General features: G+C 40.3%; 1 long non-coding RNA gene across 1 annotated transcript; it reads right to left on the bottom strand.

The window, feature by feature from the left end:
• Nucleotides 1-18,700: 18,700 nt before the first annotated feature.
• On the bottom strand, nt 18,701-19,638 carry LOC117487752. Its single transcript, XR_004556437.1, has 3 exons — nt 19,307-19,638; nt 18,825-18,859; nt 18,701-18,726 (listed from the first exon to the last, which is right to left on the bottom strand). It is a non-coding gene; the product is annotated as an uncharacterized LOC117487752 (long non-coding RNA).
• Nucleotides 19,639-20,772: the final 1,134 nt, after the last annotated feature.

The raw sequence follows: 20,772 nt of genomic DNA, 5'->3' as shown, positions 1-20,772 counted from the left end.
TGTGCTAACTAAGTTGCTAGCGTTTCCATATCAACTCTAATATCAGCAGATGGCCTTACATACATGTATCTCATAGCAGGAGAATGTCTGCATTCTGTTGGAGCAGAACACCTCTGCTACGCGCCGTTCGTTGGATGAGGCTGGATCTCTATTAAATTAAGAAAGGAATTGAAAACACCGGAATCAAAGTTATAACAAATTATCTGAGTTTACTTCTAGTAGGAAACCAAACACATATACAAGTTATACAGAGTACTCGAGCACTCCGGGCTTCAGGCCTGATGATGCGGTTTTACAGGTAGACAGACCAGCTTTCAGAAAACGAGAAGTATGGACTCCAGGTTTGTGATGCGGTTTACCGTCTTCTAGCACCAGCTTTCAACAGACCAGAAGCATTTTACACTCAAAATCATCAGTATTTCTATCCATTTTTGGGGCGGAGATGGGTCATCTCTTCCTTCCCACTTTTCTCCCAAGCGAATTAGAGAACCCCTGGGGAGGGGCTGTTTAAACTGACCACCTCCTCCAAGTGTCCTGATTGGCTGGATTCGCTTCTGGCCGAGGTCAATCAGAGTTTCGAACAGAGTGAGACCCCAAACCACACTAGGTCAAAAGTCAATGTTTATCTTTACCTTATCTTTACTCTACATTCCTCTCTAGGGGATATTTTCCTATTTTACGATGTCTTTAACGACTTAGAAACAGCATCTGGCTCTTAGTGGTGATAACAGCCAATGTTGGTGTGTGAAACACAGAATCTCTGGATCAGTGAGTTTAAAAGTGAGAATAACATTCTTTTTCTAAGTGATTATCAAAACCCGTTCAAACAATACATGTTTACTTCAATACAGTGTAGAATCATATCTTCTTACTTCAATTCACACACGAAATACTCATAGACAGTATACTCCGGGTGATTTGCCGTACGGTCAGTCGCGAAACGTAATTACATTATAGCTGGCATAGCGTGTATGCTACCGAGCTAAACAACAAGGCTACTAAGAGCTAGACATGAGTTTGCTCGGAAAAACATTTTTTTTATGACAGCTACAATGAATGTAGCAGACTACCCATATAAGATTGCAATTGTAAACATGTGCTTGATAGCCTAATATGAACCACTATCTGTTGTTCATTGTATAGTATAGCATATTGAACAACTGAACAACTAGCAAACGTAGATTAGCATTGTAATCCAGCTGGCAAGCTGACGAACATCAAACAACTAAGTTTATTTCACACTTCCAGCAGAGACAACGGGGAAATCCCCTCTCTTTGCCCGCTCACAGACCCCCAAAGGACGGTACATTACAGTTAGCTTTCCTCCAATGCTGATAGCATGTATAGCTAACGAGGCTAGCTATACATGCTAGCGGGAAACATTGTATGACCGAACGTAGCAGACTACCCGTATAAGATTGCAATTATAAACACGTTATTGCTAGCCTAATATGAACCACTAGCTTTTGTTCATAGTAGTTTTATTACACTCCATTATAGTTGCCGTTCCTCCGAGCTAACGTTCATATCGTGTTTGCTAAGGTAAACAAGAAAGCTAAGTTAGCATATTAGCTGGCAAGCTTACTGTGTTGATTATATAGAAACATTGTATGACCGAACGTAGCAGACTACCCGTATAAGATTGCAATTATAAACACGTTATTGCTAGCCTAATATGAACCACTAGCTTTTGTTCATAGTAGTTTTATTACACTCCATTATAGTTGCCGTTCCTCCGAGCTAACGTTCATATCGTATTTGCTAAGGTAAACAAGAAAGCTAGGTTAGCATATTAGCTGGCAAGCTTACTGTGTTGATTATATAGATGGATTAGATAGATCCACACTCCTACCACAACTACTACTAACGAATCTAAAACAACTAAGTTTCTCTAATATTTTGTGATTTGCATTTGATTTCGTCCAGCCAGATCCTGGCGGAAAATACATCACGGGGACGGGACTACCACACTGAGGCCTCGTCCTAAAAAGCCCCGGCTGCGCCCAGGCTGCGCCCAGGCAAGATGCCGACAACGGGGAGGAATGGATGATATACCGTGTATATATGTATATTTATGTTCATTTTGTACATTTCTAAAAATAAAGTTTGATGGAAATACTTAGTAGGCCTATCCTTTCTTCCCTGAATTATTTGCTCCTATAACGTATCATTCATATATAGCAAACCATGATTTGATTTCTCATCAAACAGTAGTAGTTTATTACAGGTAAAAATAACTTACTCTTCTATAACAACAGTTGTAGGTACAGTTCGGTTAGTTAGCGTATAAAATATACGGCTATACCGACGCCATTATAAGACTGATGTTCTGAGAGCGAGCCGAAAAAAGCACTGTTAGACATGGGCGGAGGCTCTCTGGTGGTTGACTAATCAGAACAGAGTGGCCGAGCTGACCAATCGGAGCACACTTGGCTCACAGGGAGGGAGGGGCAAGAGCTCCAACGAGTCGTTTAGTGGAGAGAGTGAATACTGCTGAATACACATACTTTACAGAGATGCTGTATGCGAAACCAATGTGAGTTTGGAAAATTGCACAGTATAAATCTATTTTAGTATACCTCAACAATGTAATTATGATCAGTGGAAATGGCCATGACATGGGCCCTTTAAACAATGTTGTAAAATAGCATATTTTTTATTGAACTACTTTTACTGTTTAGGAACATTTTATCCTGCCTCCATGTTGTCACAGTTTGTCTTTGACCCAATTAATAATATACAAATGTTTATTTTGTATAAGCAAGAAGGTTACATTCATACATTTAACCTTCTTGCAGTAACAATAACTTATCTTTTCACAAAATGGTAGAAATTTGAATTTTGTTGGCAATTAGACCCCATTGTGATGTCACATGTCTTAAGGGGGAGGTGCTTTGAGTAGAGGAGCAAAGGAAGGCCGTCGTCATAACGCCTGAAATAACAGCTGACGGCAGGAGGGAGAACATATTTAAAGTTTGACAGCAGCACGATGATTGGCTGTTGGAGATCATGGCAACATGTTGTTGGTTAACTAACATATCTGGTTAGAGGTGGCTGAGGAGTGAGAATTGAGAATGAATGAATGCAAAAGGTGATCTTTCTGACATCCTCATGCGGCTGAACAAGGCATTTCTGCCATCAGGGTGCAGTTGTGTAAAGGTTAAAAGAGTTCAAACGAATGTGAAGATATTGGTCAGTGTCGTTGGCAAAGAAGTAAAAAAAATATGGAAATACTGTTGACAGAATTCTATGTAATACAACACAAATATCTTCACATTTAGCAGTTAATCTCATGTGTGAATGTTGCACAGCTTTTGTTTGATGTGGTTTTATTGCAGAGAGCTGAAGGCTACTCTTCCTGTGGCTTTCGCTCAAGCTGATACGTTGATACACAGTGTTTTCACCACCGCAGTGGAAATATACAAGGGGAGGGGCCACAGGACTTGTTGTTGCCCACACATGTATGCCAAGGCAGAAAGCCACAACTTTGTATTTCTTACAAAGACAGTAACCATGTCAACATATGATATAGACACATGATTTAAAAAGGTAGAATAGCTAGTCACATATAGAAAAATACAGTATAACACTGCCTCTTTGCAGACGCTTAAGATTACTATCAAGTCAAACAGAATTAAAAACTCAGTAGTAGGAAGGAAATTGTATATTATTTACATTTAATTACATTTTACCCTCCTATTTCCATGTCTGGTTCCTGATGCCCCGCCTTTTTGTGGTTGTTTGCCACGCCCTGATCGGATCCACCTATGTATAATCCCCCTGCTGCACTTGTGTTTGGCAAGCTGTGGCTTGTTGATGTGATTATGTATGTGTATATATGCCTGTTTTCCCCATTGTTCTCTGTATTACTTTAGCCTGCTCCCCCAGTTTAGTCTTTAGCTGTTTTTGTACCAGCTTCATGTTAATTAAGTACGCTTTTTTTCTATTTATACCTGCCTTCTGTTTGTTTTGTCTTTAGGTCCAACCCTCAACTTAATCCCTGACTAAATGTTTGCACTTGCTGCTGTGATACTTTGTAACATGGCTTCAAACAGGTTAAAACGGATGGCAGTTTCAGTAGCATTACTGTTGGTCTGTGAAACAACAAGTTTGTGGTCATGGCCGAGTGCTTCCTGTGTGTTTGTCATCCTAGATTGATGTTGATTTTTGTATCTATTGTCTATCTTTTTCTATTCTACAAACACAGGACCTGCTATAATATACTCAAAACCAAGAATTTTCATTATTTACTTTGCTGCAAAGCATAGACTTTAGAGGCCTCATGACTCTCATTTTAGTTGTGCTCAGATCACACTGTGCTGTCTCTTCCTGTGAAGTGATGTCACTCCCTCCTCCCTACCCTTTAGCACCGTTTCACTCTCCATTTGAGTAATTTTGACTTTGTTATCATCAATGCCCTTTGTTGGCTCCTCCCCATCAAACAATATATATAGTATTTCCTCTCAGATAACGATCAGAGGCAAACCAGACTTTTTTCTGTGAGACAGAAGAAAACACAAGACAAACTGACTTAGATTATTTGAAGTTTATTTAAAAAGAAAACAGAGTGAATCAAATGTATATGATAAAGCCCCAGTTTGCAGACAGTTACAGGGACTATGAGTCTATCTGGTGGCAGCATACACAACATGAGTCTCCAATTTGTTCTCCATTGCAGACCTCCTGCTCCTTATTGTCTTTGGAAGGAACCTCCACTCTGTACGGTTCAGGTCATCAGAGCACACATTCTGTGAATCAATATTTAGGGTCACACACTGTATTGTAAGTTCTCAAAAGTCAGCACGTAATTTGTACTGACCCAAGGTCAAAAGGTGTTCATATTTAGTACAACCATTAAAGAATATCAAGAAAAACTGATACTAATACCTTGTTTCTTTCATGATGCAGTTCTTCAATTGCAGCTTTGTGACAAAGATAAGCCTGATTAGTGAGGTTTAAATGAATACATTGATTTGAATTTGTCTTTTACAACTTTAAATGAATGATTTTTCAACAAACTGTGTCAGCCTTACCTTTCTGGAGTTTCCTTATTTTAACAACCAAAACAATGATGGCCACCATGAAGAAAACAGTCAGAGTGCCCAGGGTCACAGTCATCCAAGGCATGTATTTTCCAATTTCTTCACCGCCTCCTAAAAAAAACGGCATTTAACATTGTTAATATTAAAGGTGTTCTAATTTAAAAAAACTTGAACAGTTAACATTTTTGAGAAGAGTTTTACTGTTAATCTCGAAGAGCACTTTATCATAGGATTCAACTTAAAGGTAGGGTAGGTAAGTTGCTAAAATGATTGGTCGTACTTTTTACAGTATTACGGCTTCCACAGATGACATTTTGCTATGGATTTTTTGTCAAAGCATTTAAGATATTCATTGCTATCGGGATGTTAAGAGCATTCCATGGAATATAACAAAAAGTGTATCTCGAGCCAGTTTCTCAAACTTACCTACCCTACCTTTAATGGAGAAAAAATGGAGATAAAATGTCGGTCAATCAAGAGACCATGAACACACCATAGTGTAATACTATTAGAACAGCTAAACTTTGAAGATATTACATGACCATAAACGTACCTATTTCACTCTTAAAGTATTAACTTGTTAAGCCCTGAGCCTGTTTTTCAGGTCTCAGGCTCGAAAATGACATTCCCAGAACAAATGACCATATCTTCCCTTCTAAAAGGGTTAAATTAATAATCTTTTTTCTCAAAGTAATGATAAACCTGTGAGTTGGATGTAGAAAAGTCAGAATCAATATAGATGTTTTTTATTTTAAAGAAAATTCAGATTTTACATAGTAAAAAACTGTAAATTATAGTGTCCGTCCAAACATTATTTTTTACTTATAGTGAAAACTACCCTTGGATGATGGTAAGGTAGACTAAAAGCTTTAGGAATCCAACATATAATAAGTACCCTGTATCAAGATTGATGCAAAACAAGTGACATTTGACCTTTTTAGAGAGATTTAGCAAAAAGAAACCACTTCTGGGGTCATTTGGGTGGATTTTCCATATCCCTGGCCCCCCTTGCTCGATTTTGATGGTTGACACCTCTTTCTGACTGTTAGAGCCAATAGAATCGAAGGGGGAGTCCCCCACACACACTCATAGAGAGGCGTAGTCCCGCCCATCTACTTCCGACCCATGGGACCTTATTTCGGAAAAATTATGCATTGAAGTCAATGGGGAGAGAAAGATTATCTTTCGATCCCGTTTGAATTGTGCCACGAATTACACATATGATGTTTGTCAATCTTAAAAATGAATTTCCATGTCAAAAAAGTCACAGTTTGTCGTAAAACTGTTGAAATATAAGACTATGAAAAATACGCAACTAGAAAGACTACAAATCCCAGAATCCCGGTCCCGCATCCTGGCTCTTACAGAACCGACTAACTCCCCTTTTGTGTATGTACAGCTCTCAACATGCCCAGAGTAGTGATTTTCACCTCTTTTAATACTTTTCGCCTCATTCTGAAAGAAAGAAGTGAAATGTGCCAACGTGACGGCCGTCTTGGTGTGTGGTGCGAGACGGGTGATGTAGGTCATTGAGCGGTTCACACAAAAAAAAGTGTTACTTCACAGTTTTGCGACACATTTTTATTTTTTTGACTTGTAAAATTATCTTTTAAATTGACAAACATCATATGTGTAATTCGTGGCACAATTCAAACAGGATCGAAAGATAATCTTTCTCTCTCCATTGACTTCAATGCATAACTTTTCCGAAATAAGGTCCCATGGAGCTCAACCGGAAGGGGAGGGACTTCGCCTCTCTATTGTGAAAAAAAAAGGTGGGGGCTTTGCGCATGTAATTTTGCATTAGAGCAGGGGTAGCCAACACGGTGCCCGCGGGCACTTGGTCGCCCGCAGAGGCAACGTGAGTCGCCCGCGGGGCATGTTCTAAAAATAGCTCGCCAAGCAAATCCAAAATGTATAAAATACACAAAACAAAAAAGGAAATGTAATTAAAATAATCTACCCTATGCATAAACGAAACCTAAATCATAGCGAACTCTATCTACTTACTACAACTCTATATCTATCTAACACCCCTCCTCCCCCCACCCCCAAAATTAATATCTACCAATCACGTTCTTGCTTGATTTGCGGGACCAGCGTTGCAGTCTGGAAGAAAAGCAATGTGGCACCTCCCCGCTGATTTTCCTTCTGGCAGAATCTACACAACACATCAGCCCCATTGAACAGCCTATCATGCAGCCTATACAACACATGGGGGGCAGAGTTTTACTCTGTGTGTTTCAACTTGCATATCTTTATTGCACTTGACGCACACACACGCATGGCGTAATTTCCACCTGGGACAGGGGGGAAATGTCCCCACCACTTTTCGAAATCCCGTTTGTGTCCCCCCACTTTAAAAATATGTTTTTTTTTTTTTTTTAACGCAAGCCGTCGATCGCCACGGAGGAGCTCACAGCCTCTGTGAGCGAGCGAGACAGAGCGAGCGAGCGAGAGAGCTAGGGAGGGAGGGGGAGGGAGAGGGGGAGAGAGAGGGGGGGAGAGAGAGCGAGAGAGCTGGGGGGGGGGGAGGGAGGGAGGGAGGGAGGGAGAGAGAGAGAGAGAGAGCTAGGGAGAGCATACCTTTATCTATTTAATATAGATAAAGTAAGAAATCATTCCAATGTGTACTATAGGACAGTAAAAAAAATCAAAAAACAGTTTGAAAGGGGAGTAAAATAAGCATACATAAAAAGAAAAAATGCTAACTAGGTAACATAAGATAAGAATAAACCAGTTTAAATGATTTGTTATTGGTTGTGATCATATTCTAAAGATGTTTGGATTATTGAAAAGTATACAGCTCTCTTTCATCTGAGTGTTGAGAGCTGTATCCATCAATTCATGTTGTGCTCAAAGTGCTCCAGATTGATGCATTTCACTTCAACATTAAAAAATAATCTTCCTGGGGGTGCATGCCCCCCGACCCCCCTAGAGGAGGTGAGGACCCCCTGGAGGAGGTGAGGCCTGTCCACCCCCAAATAAAGCAGGTTAAAATAATTAGATTGCATACATGTTCTTTTAATAAACACTGCAAATGGGTCCCACAGACCCAAACAGCAAACAAAGGTTAAAGGTCAGCATATCATAATGTTAAAATGTGCTAAATATATACACCGCAAAAAAAGAAAAGAAAAGTAAAAGTAGCCCCCGACTTGTTTTATTTTTTTAAAGTAGCCCTCACCCTAAAAAAGGTTGGTGACCCCTGCATTAGAGTGAAGCTACACTCGAGCTCTGACATCTAGAAACGTAAAAGCATGGGTTATCCGTCTGTTTGCTCATGGATTATCAGAAATCATTTCAAAGGGACACAGACACATTGGATTAACCTATGAATTAACTTCAGCAGCGTTTTTATCGTTTTAATGCCATTGAAGACCACTTTGGAGAGACTACAGAGCCAAGGTAAAAATGTTAGCATTCTTAGCTACCTAGCGTCACCTGTTTTGATGTATGTTTTTGTTTATAACGTCGCAAATTCGTATAATTCAGTGATAATGAGGGTACCCATCGATTCTGTGTCACCTCACGATGTGAATCGATGTCATGGATGTGGAGAAGAGATAAATAATAAGGTTTTGTGAGTGATTTTCGGTGCAGTAATCTGTTAGCATTTTTCGCTCGTTGCTAATTCAGAGGCTCAGTGTTAGCATTGTGGGATTTCTTTTGAAAAATAAATAAAAATGATCAGTTAGATGAGTTTCTTCCCGTTACATGGATATAAAACATTCATAGTTTATTAAAGCTCCCATGTCATGCTTTTCCAGTTATTACCCGTCCCCTTGTGTGTTATGAAGGTTTTTATGCATGTAAACGGTGTGCAGAGTCAAAACCCTCAAAGTACACCCTGTAGCGAATAAAACTCTAATACAGAAAATACCTCCCCAAAACGCCTCGTTGGAGATACGTCACTGCCCATTTGAGTCTTCCATTTAGTTCCGGGTACGGCATGATGTCATGCGGTACCCGGAACGAAATGGACCAATCCCGAAGAGCTATGGCCACACCCAGCGGCGCTGGCCGCACCCTCTGCCAGCCTAACATTTACTGTTGGAAGCTCTGGTTCAGTTCACAATCGATCCAGTCATGCCAATGCCAAGGACCCGTTTCCTGAAATGTGAGGAGAAATCTGAGCTGTTTGTCCTACCGACGGAAGAACCACGACGAAGTCAGTGGTTGAAATGTATTTTTAACACTGTTCCTTCAGAGGTTCGAAGAACGTTACTGTGTGCGCGGCATTTCACAGACGAAAGCTTCCAAAACATTGCCCAGTTTTAGGCCGGATATGCACAGCATTTGAAACTGAAGGACGATGCTATTCCTAGTTTGTTTGGACCGTTTGGAGCAGGGGAAGATTCGGGTACACAACCTGTAAGTTTGCATTGTTATTTGTGTATTTATCAAACAAGGTATCTACCACGACTGTTTAAATGTGTAAACATGTTTCGGACTGCTAAGCCATTGACACAGTGCTAACTGTGCTAACTAAGTTGCTAGCGTTTCCATATATCAACTCTAATATCAGCAGATGGCCTTGCATACATGTATCTCATAGCAGGAGAATGTCTGCATTCACACACGAAATACTCATAGACGGTATACTCCGGGTGATTTGCCGTACGGTCAGTCGCGAAACGTAATTACATTATAGCTGGCGTAGCGTGTATGCTACCGAGCTAACCAACGGAGCTAGACATGGGTTTGCTCGAGAACACATTTTTGTTATGCCAGCTACAATGAATGTAGCAGAATACCCGTATAAGATTGCAATTGTAAACACGTTCTTGCTAGCCTAATATGAATCACTAGCTTTTGTTCATAGTGGTTTTATTACACTAAACAAGCCCAGCTTACTGGGCTAACGACGTTGCTAGTGTTTAAATATATCAACTACAATGTCAGCAGATGGCCTTACATGTTTGTCATGGCAGGAGAATGTCTGCAGTCACACACGGAATACTCAAACAGTATACTCCGGGTGATTTACCGTACATTGTGACGGTACATGTACATACTGCATGTATAGCTAACGAGGCTAGCTATACATGCTAGCGCAAAACAATGTATTCATGCCAGTTACAATGAATGACCGAATGTAGCAGACTACCCGTATAAGATTGCAATTATAAACACGTTATTGCTAGCCTAATATGAACCACTAGCTTTTGTTCATAGTAGTTTTATTACACTACATTATAGTTGCCGTTCCTCCGAGCTAGCGTTCATATCGTGTTAGCTACCAAAGTAAACAAAGCTAGGTTAGTATATTAGCTGGCAAGCTTACTGTGTTCATTAGATAGATGGATTAGATAGATACACACTCCTACCACAACTACTACTAACAAATGTAAAACAACTAAGTTTCTCTAATATTTTGTGATTTGCATTTGATTTCGTCCAGCCAGATCCTGCCGGACAATACATGACGGGACTACCACACTGATGCATCGTCCTAAAAAGCCCCGGCTGCCTGCGATAGGCAAGATGCCGACAACGGGGAGGAATTGATGATATACCGTGTATGTATATTTATGTTCATTTTGTACATTTCTAAAAATAAAGTTTGATGGAAATACTTCGTGGGCCTATCCTTTCTTCCCTGAATTATTTGCTCCTATAACATATCATTCATATATAGCAAACCATGATTTGATTTCTCATCAAACAGTAGTAGTTTATTACAGGTAAAAATAACTTACTCTTTGTTATGACCGGCTCGTAGGCCACAACGGAAAGACAAGGAGACATACACAAGTTTACAAAACCACGGCACATTTATTGTGGTAAATGCAGAGATAGGTGGTCGAGGGGAGAGGATCGCCGAGTTCGTCCTTCTGCAGCCGCTTTGGAGAGAGACAGGGGCCGCCGTGTGACTCCGGGCAGCTGGGCTTAATAGCACCTCGGCTCCGGTCAGGTGTCCGTGATCGCGCTGATTAGCCTCTTCAGCTCCACCCCATCGTAAGACCTGCAACACACCTGCACAAAGGCCCTGGGGCCGTCACACTCTTCTATAACAACAGTTGTAGGTACAGTTCGGTTAGTTAGTGTATTAAATATACGGCTGTACCGACGCCATTATAAGACTGATGTTCCGAGAGCGAGCCGAAAAAAGCACTGTTAGACATGGGCGGAGCCTCTCTGGTGGTTGACTAATCAGAACAGAGTGGCCGAGCTGACCAATCGGAGCACACTTGGCTCACAGGGAGGGAGGGGCAAGAGCTCCAACGAGTCGTTTAGTGGAGAGAGTGAATACTGCTGAATACACATACTTTACAGAGATGCTGTATGCGAAACCAATGTGAGTTTGGAAAATTGCACAGTATAAATCTATTTTAGTATACCTCAACAATGTAATTATGATCAGTGGAAATGGCCATGACATGGGCCCTTTAAATGAACATGCCCTCAGACACTGTTTCCTGCAATATGTTGCGGCAGTGCCCCGATACCGGGGTCTCTCGGGCTTAACAGGTTAAATTAAGCCGAACAAAATGCACTCAGCTAAACTGTTTTCCTTTAAACAAATAATGTTAACATTATTAGAATTTTTTATCAGAATGTTACTTTTACATATAGATTGTTTTAAGAAGGATAACCACAGAGAATACTTTTACAATAATCCTACCTGTAATGCTCAAACGTGCCGTGCTGAAATATGGAATCCCAGCTATGTAAAACCCACAGAAGTAAAGTCCAGAGTCAGATACATCCACTTGTTTGATTTCGAGAAAGAGGTTGGAGGTGTTGGATGTCATCTCAAATTTAGATTTTTGAACTCCATCACAGTAGAAAACCTTGCTGTAAGAATTGATCAACACGGCAACACAGCTGACCTCAGTTCTGTTCACCAGTCTGAACCAGTATGTCATGGTGTCATATTTGGAAATGTTGGCGCACGTCAATGTGGCATTTTCACCAGGCTGGACCTACACAGAAACCGGGACAGAAGTCGAGCCTGAAACTGCGAAGAAAAATATATATTTACTTTCAATTAAAAATTAAATTTGGATTTAAACAAAATCACCAAAGACATACATGCCATTGAGAGTAATTCAAGGGCAGTACTCACAGAAGCTGCAGAGACTTAAAGCTGTTATCAAGGTAGAGGTCTTCATGCTGGGTGTGACTGAAGCTCTGCCAAAGTCCGCGACTGAACTGTGCTCCAGTGAGGGGGCTCTCAACAAAAAGAGAGGAGGGGAAATGTTAGTGCTTCAAGAAAAAGAAAAAAAGTGTTAAAGCAGACTGCTAGCCTTAACCTCTTAAGCACGGCGGTCCCCCCATTGGACCCCTCCCACCGTTTTTTTTTCGAGATAATGTCTCAGGGCTTCTTAACATTTATGAAACTATTAATGTGTAGCACCAGATTAACGGGAAGAATCTCAGCTAACTGAAGATATGAACCATTTTTACCAAAACAAAACACAAGTCTCATAAGAAGCGTCTAAATGACCCCTGAGCGAAAAAATTCTAACGCACTGCGGCACACAATTCAAGATAAAAATACCCTTATTACTTATCGTAGCTGCACATACAATATAGCGGATTAAATCTGAGACTCCACTGATTATTTAGGTATAGTATCATCACTGAGCGATCCGAACTTGCGACAGGGGAAGCAAACACAGACATCACAACACGTACCTTTACGGAGCTTTTACGGCAGATCGTCTCACCGTAGCTGTCAATTAGGTCAAAAGACGTGTTCAATGGCATTAAAACGAAAAAAAAAATGCTACAACTGTTGATCCATAGGTTAATAATGTACCTGTGCCTTTGAAGAAATTATTTATAATCCATAATTCCATTTTTTATGTAAAAATCGGAGCGGAAAAGTTAGCTGCTAATGGTAGCCACCAGAGTGTATGCAGCTTCCGGTTTTGGTAACGCATCACTCTCAGTCCTTATTTGTTAACGTTTTGGTGTGTATATAACTTTCCCTCGATTCCATTGGCTCTAGCGGTTATAAAGAGATTTCATTCATCAAAATCGAGCAAGGGGGGCCAGAGATAGGTCAAATCCACCCAAATGACCCCAGAAGTGGGGGTTTTTGGCTAAATCTCTCTTGTCAAATTTCACTTGTTTTGCATCAATCTTGATACAGGGTACTTATTATATGTTGTACTTTAGATTCCTAAAGCTTTTAGTCTACTAACCCATCATCCAAGGGTAGTTTTCACTATAAGTAAAAAATAATTTTTGTAAAATCTGAATTTTCTTTAAAATAAAAAACATCTATATTGATTCTGACTTTTCTACATCCAACTCACAGGTTTATCATTACTTTGAGAATAAAGATTATTAATTTAACCCTTTTAGAAGGGAAGATATGGTCATTTGTTCTGGGAATGTCATTTTCGAGCCTGAGACCTGAAAAACAGGCTCAGGGCTTAAGAGGTTAAAGCTCACCTAGTATGCTATATTTGAACAATATATTATAGGGCCATATCTATACAAAACATGTCTCTGAAGTGTTTTGCTCAAAATACCAAACAGATCACCCATTATTGCCATGCCTCATACCCCTCTATTTCAGCCCTGTTACTAAAGTGCTGATTCTGGGTCTGGCCCTTTACATGTAACAGAGCTGCTGCTGGCCACGCCCCTTTGAAGCTGCTGCTGGCCACGCCCCTTTGGAGCATCCCCATGCAGGCGGTGAGCTCTGTGAAGAGAAGGCTGTCTACCGGCAGAAATCAGCTAAACGCTACCGCGATTAAACGCAATATTATGTTCTAAACCACATCAAGCATTACTTCTGAAACAGTATGGAGCTCAAATGCTTTCTCTCTTGCAGGTTTACCACAAGGTAAGTACCTTTTTATATCTGGCTTTTTTACACATATTTTCTCCAGTACAGCGTTAGCTCTGAGTGTTAGCGATGCTTGCTAATGTAAACACAGACCATTGTTTCTGATACAGCAACATTTCTGATAGGGGACGATAGCTTGGGCCGTGGGCGGAAGGTTGTCAGGAGTTCAACGTAAAGCCAGCCCACATTTGAGTAATGTCGTCATGACTGCAGCATATCTGGATCAGCTCCGTTATACCCGCATTTTTAGAGATGTGGGTAAGGAGGAAAAGAGAGAGGGTCGTATTTTCTGACACATTTTGAGTCTCCTTACACACCGGGGACACATATTTATGTATAAAAGACATCAAATTAAAGTTATACTGTAGATCAGGGGTGTCCAACAGTGGCGAGCCGTGAGCTTTATACCTAGGCCCTCTGACCCCCACCCCTTCCCTCGAAAAAAAGAAAAAAAAATAGTTATTACGTCACAGCGTATACTTCAGCGGAATATCAAAACAACGGCCCAGGGTGCAAAACGCATCAATGACAGCGACCCTCTACCACACAAAACAACACCTGTGAACCCAATTTGTGTTCTTTGACATTGAAAATGATATTGCATTGTGTTTGTTACTTTCGTTGCAGTTGTATGTCTTAAGTGTAATTTGGCATGGTTTTATTTTGAAGGCGAGTTCACGCTGTTGACAGGAAGTTGTTGTTGCTATGGAAACAAGAACAGTTTCACAGCGGGCGGAACTTGTCATAAAGTCCGCGATAATAAAACCCACCCATTTAGAGGGAAGATATGATTGGTCAATTGTACTGTCATTTGACATTACTCTCTCCTTCAGTTACTATAGCGGGCCCTCTGTGAATCGCAGAGAGAGCCAGACGAGCTTCTTTCATGTAACCCTTCACATTCAAACAGAGACTGAACAGGCACTTAAATCAAGTTTTTTTTCGGTAAAACTAATGAAAAATATAACAAAAATAATATTAAAAAAATATTTTTTTTTATGTTTTTAAATATAATTTTTTGGAATATCTTAGGCCCTCACAGAGGGCCTAGAGGGCCCTGACGGCTCGCCACTGGTGTCCAAACTTTTTCACTGAGGGCGACATACAGAAAAACAGGGAGGGCGGGGCCACTCACTAGCAGTGAGGTATATTGCCTCATAAGTCAAGTTATAAGTTATCAATATCAATCTATCGTAGGTAAATTACACTCGATACTTGAATCTGCTTAAAGAAACAAACAGCCTACATCATAGCTTTGAACTTTCCATAGGGTTTTGTTTATTGTGTTGCAAAAAGTATTTGCAGGTCATTCCTTAGAACAGAAGCCTCAGATTGCTTATAATAAGGGGAAATAGGAAGGGTGTATTCAAGCTTGTTATACAAATAAGTTATTAGGCTTTTTTTTAGCAACTAAAATTGGTTAGAAAATGTTTTCAACTTTAACTGACTGAATTTATTTGAAAAGTGAGCTGATTAACACATGAATACTACTGTATAATATATGTTTACATATATATTGAAGAAGTACAATATAAGAAAAGCACAAGTTTCAGTTATGGGCCATACTCCATTATACTTTTTGAATTTGCTGAGGGCCAATTCAAAGTGGATAAAGGGCCGCAGTTGGCCACCGGGCCGTAGTTTGGACACCCCTGCTGTAGATCATGTTAATTGACCTGTCAAGACATTACTTGTGAAATGCCAAAACGTATCCCCTCATCGAAAATTGAAACAATAACAGGACCATAATAAGCCTTGACCATAAAACTGACTCTGTTTTACTTTCATTTTCCAATTACATTTTTGAGATCTTGTGCAGAAAAACTTAGACTAACATAGAATGCATCGGCTAAAGAAAAGCAACAGCATTCTATAGAAATGGACGATAGAGTGATGGCAGTTTCAGGAGCATTTCATTTCATTTCATTTCACACCTTTATTTATCCAGGTTGTATCCCATTGAGATCATTGATCTCTTTTTCAAGGGAGACCTGCTCAAGTAGGTTCCACATGAAACATTAAAAACATAAACAGAACAACAAAAGGACATCATACAGTAGCATTACAGGGATTACAATTTACATACTATCCACATGCACAGGTACCAACAGCTTCCGATTCAGTAGCATCCAACCGAGCTTTAAAAACATTTAGTGGCACCAGATTGCTCAGTTTCCATTTTAATTGCAGACTATTCCAGGACAGTGGAGCTGCGCATCTAAATGCTATTTTCCCTAAGACAGTCCTAGCAGTTGGCACATTTAATAAAACTACAGCATGCGATCTCAGGCAGTAGCCACTTACAATTCGCCGTGAGATCAGGGAGCAGATGTAGGATGGAAGTTTCCCTAACATGGCTTTATATATAAAAATGTACCAGTGACTGAGCCTCCGTACAGTTAGTGAAGGCAGACCAGCCCTTGCATACAGGGTACAGTGATGAGTTAATGCTTTACAGTTTGTCACAAATCTCAGTGCACTGTGATACGCAGCATCTAACTTGACCAGGCAATTGGCAGGTGCATTCATATAAATCAGATCACCATAGTCCAGCACAGGTAAAAAGGTCACAGTGACTAGCCTTTTTCTGGCCTCGAGCGAGAAACAGGACTTGTTCCTGTAGAAGAAACCTAGTCTAACCCTCAGTTTTTTAAGCAGGTTATTGACATGACGTTTAAAAGTGAGACAATCATCAAGCCAGATACCAAGGTATTTGTAACAGGCAACCACTTCAAGTTTTATTCCTTGCGTAGTTAAAATATCTAAAACAGGCTCTGGTGTCTTTTTGGCTTTTGAAAAGAGCATTACCTTAGTTTTATCAACATTTAAAAGAAGCTTTAGTTCAGAGAGCTGTGTCTGAATAATGTTAAAAGCAGCTTGCAATTCAACAACAGCCTCCTTAATGGAGGGACCTGCACAGTACATAACGGTATCGTCCGCATAAAAATGTAAGGTTGCTCCATTGACATTTTCACCTAAACTATTGATGTAGATGGAGAATAAAAGTGGACCTAAAACAGAACCTTGAGGAACACCATTAGTAATGTTTAACCACTCTGAAGACAGCCCATCAAAATGAACACATTGGGACCTTTCAGAGAGGTAGTTCACAAACCACCCCACTGCATGACTGGATATGCCAATACTGAGTAGCCTCTGCTTTAAGATGCGATGATCGACGGTATCAAACGCTTTGGAAAGGTCAATAAATAGAGCTGCACAGCTCTGCTTATTATCTAAAATACTCGCCACATCATTCACCACTTTCATTGTGGCAGTGATGGTGCTATGTTGCTTTCTGAAGCCTGACTGATGTTTAGACAGGATGTCATTTGTACATAAAAACACCTTTACCTGCTCACTCACTAGGCGTTCAAGAACCTTAGCCAGAACTGATAATTTAGAGATTGGCCTATAATTATTTAAAACAGTTGCCTCCCCTCCTTTCAGCAAAGGCAGGACATACGCTGACTTCCACAGTTTTGGAATTGTGTTTGTGCTGAGGGAGAGGTTAAAAAGAGTAGTGAGAGGTGGAGCAATAAACTCTGCAGCTATCTTTAAAAAGAAAGGTTCCACGTTGTCCGGGCTGGCCGGTTTCTTATTGCATTGCTGTTAGTCTGTGAAAACAACGAGTCATTTGATGTTTGTGGTCATGGCCGAGTGCTTCCTGTGTGTTTCACCCTAGATTGCTTTTGATTTTATTATCTAATTCCTTGTCTTTATTTGTTTCCATTCAAAAACAAGACCTGATATTATGTGCTCAAAACGGGGTGTTACGTATTGTAACCCTAGTTATATAAGCACAGGCGGAGCCCTCTACTGGACTATATGGGTACTATCCTCAATCATGCTATGCGAGCGTTCACCTACTGAGATATCTATAAACGTAGCCGGCCCCTCGGGGCGGGCCTACCTGAATGCGCGCGCAAGCCCACAGTATATAAAGCGGCGACACCTCCTGACTGTCATCCTACACCCTCTTCAGCGAGCGGCATAGGACAGGTAGAGGGCTCCGCCTGTGCTTATATAACTAGGGTTACAATACGCAACCCCCCGTTATATCTTACACAGGCTCCGCACTCTACTGGACTCTATGGGTACAGTGGGTGGAGCCCTGATGGATAAACGCCCTGTCGTCCAACAACATCGACGCATCACACTGCCCCTGACCGGCTTTTGGTTAACAGCCACTGCACCGCAACTTCTTCTCCTCCGGTTGTGACCGTGGAGAAGTCGGGCCGCAGCTTACTTGGCTGGGTAGAGCACACTCAGACACGCTTACCTCGTGAAGAGTGTGCATGGAAAATAGAGAGTCCTCCAGCCCTGCAGGGGGCTTACTGCGCACCATGTTCCCCGGGTCCTTAAGGAGCATGGGAAAACATAAGTGCATTATGTCCGGGGGGGGGGGGGGGGGGGGTCAGATACCTAATCAGAGCCCACATTCTGTGAATCAATATTTAGGGTCACACACTGTATTTCACACACTGTAACTACAGTTCTAACAAGCCAGCACATCATCTAACAAATGACATTTAATCTTCTGTATTGCCCGGAGTTCAATACTTGTTCCTATTTAGTACCACCATTAAAACATATCAAGAAAAAACTATACAAATACCTTGTTTCTTTCAGGATGCAGTTCTTCAATAGCAGCTATGTGACAAAACATAAGCCTGATTAGTTAGATTTAAACAAATACATTGATTAAGATTAGTCTGTTATAACTTTAAATGACAGAACATTTAACAAACTGTTTGTCAGCCTTACCTTTCTGGAGTTTCCTGATTTTAACAGCCAAAACAATGAAGAAAACAGTCAGAGTGCCCAGGTTCACAGTCATCCAAGGCATGTATTTTCCAAATCCTTCACTGTCTCCTAAATACAATTGCATTTAACATTGTTAATATTACAAGTGTAAATGTGTTCTAATTGTAAAAAACTTGAACAGTTAACATTTTTGAGAAGAGTCTTACTGTTAGTCTCGAAGAGCACTTCATCTCAACATAACCTATAAAATGGGGATACAATTATTTCATGTCAGCCAATCATCTCAGCTTGGCTTCAAAAAGTTGCTTTTAACAGTGTTAATATAACAAGTGTAAATGGGTTGTAATTGTAACAAGTTTACATAGTTAACATTTTTTAGAAGAGTCTTACTCTAATAATCCTGGAATCATAGGAATCAAAATAATCTATACAAAATGGGGATAAATGAATCCATGTTTGTTATGCTTCTTTCACACCACTGCGTACAATTCAAGTTATACTATATCAAAAAACTCAATAGATTATACGACCATAAAAAAAAAACCTTCTTTTAGTCTCCAAATCACATTGTATTTCTGCGTTATTTACTTTTATGGTTTTTATTTTCATATAATACATTTCAATGATACTATAATTAAAATGAGAAAAATACATCTCTGAAAGCGGTATGACTCAATTACAATCTTACCTTCAACATTTAGCTGGATTGCACTGGAAATGACTGTACTTGTGCCTATGTCAAATCCACAGAAGTACAGTCCAGAGTCAGATATATCCACTTGCTTGATTTTAAGAAATACGGTGGTCAAGTTGGAACTCATTTCCAATGTTCCATGTTGAAACCCATCACAGTATGAAGCTTCGCCTGCAGCCCCGTAGATAGAAGAGACACAGCTTGGCTTGGTTATGTTAATCACTCTGAACCAGTCGGACTGAGTTGAATGGATGGATACGTTGGGGCAGAGCAGAGTGACTTCTTCACCAGGCTGGACCTCCACAGTCTGACTAACAGAGGCAGAGATCCAGACTGAAACAGTAGAGACAGCGGCATTTACCGCAATAAGCCAACAGTAATAAAGCAACAACAACAATCAGTTCAGTTCTATTGTTGCATGTTTAAATTGTAGGTTACATAATTTGACGCTGAGAATAATAAAGTGCTAGTACTTACTGAAGCTGCAGAGAAGAAAAGCTGTTATGAAGGCGAAGCTCCTCATTGTCATTGTCAGTGAAAGAGTATTCACCACCCTACTATATAAAGGGGTAAAGAGAGGCGGGGTGTCTTTTGTTCACACTGACCTGCCAATGCTCTGACACGCCTTAATACAAGTTCTCTCCTGCAGTCGTCATTGAAAACATCCTAACCTTATCCATAACAGTCTAATTGATATGGAATATGATAAGAAAACAAAGCACAGGATTTATTGTGTTTATCTGTTTTTTTATCTGTGAATGCAGTTTTTTGCTTTATTTATCATTTTCATTTGGAGTTGTATCATGTGTCCTATGATGATCTACCATCACTGCATTATAATTGAAAACTCAGGAACTTTTTGGAGTTTTCATGTTGTTTGTTTGCATTCTCCTAGAATGAGCCCTAAATTGAGTATCTACACAAGGAGCGGTTCCTCTACCACGCAAAACAGTATGTTTCACCACCATGTTTCGACAGTAGCATATAACGGGTAAACTAAACACTTGCTTTAGAGAGGGCTTACACATTTTTTACCAACCACTGTAGGTCTCCAACACGCTTTGCAAGACAGGGGACAGCAGAGGGGTGTTCAGTTGGTTGCAATCACCTCTTGTCATCTCTGGAAAGACGTACATTAGACACGTTTTATTGCAATTTAAAAACCTGTCTGAAATAATTGTTTGCATCAACAAGTATTTATCTCCATGCTACCAACACCTAATAATCACATAATACAGAAATTATCGTTTATTTTCAATTTTGAATGAAAAGAGCTACATTCCAATGGAAAATCAATTGGTGATTGATTTTTAAAGGATTTGCTATGGTATTTTATACAGATATTCATGGTCCCCAGAGGATGAATCCTGCTAGATCCAACACTACATTGAGATTGACTTTTGTGGTTCATCATGAGTGAGATGAAATGTCCCCTACGACTGATACGTTAAATATCTTAG

This window comes from Trematomus bernacchii, unplaced genomic scaffold, assembly GCF_902827165.1.
Source record: "Trematomus bernacchii unplaced genomic scaffold, fTreBer1.1, whole genome shotgun sequence".
Classification (NCBI taxonomy): Eukaryota; Metazoa; Chordata; class Actinopteri; order Perciformes; family Nototheniidae; genus Trematomus; species Trematomus bernacchii.
The sequence above is the reverse complement of the archived record's forward strand: the minus strand, read 5'-3'. Positions and strand labels throughout refer to the sequence as shown.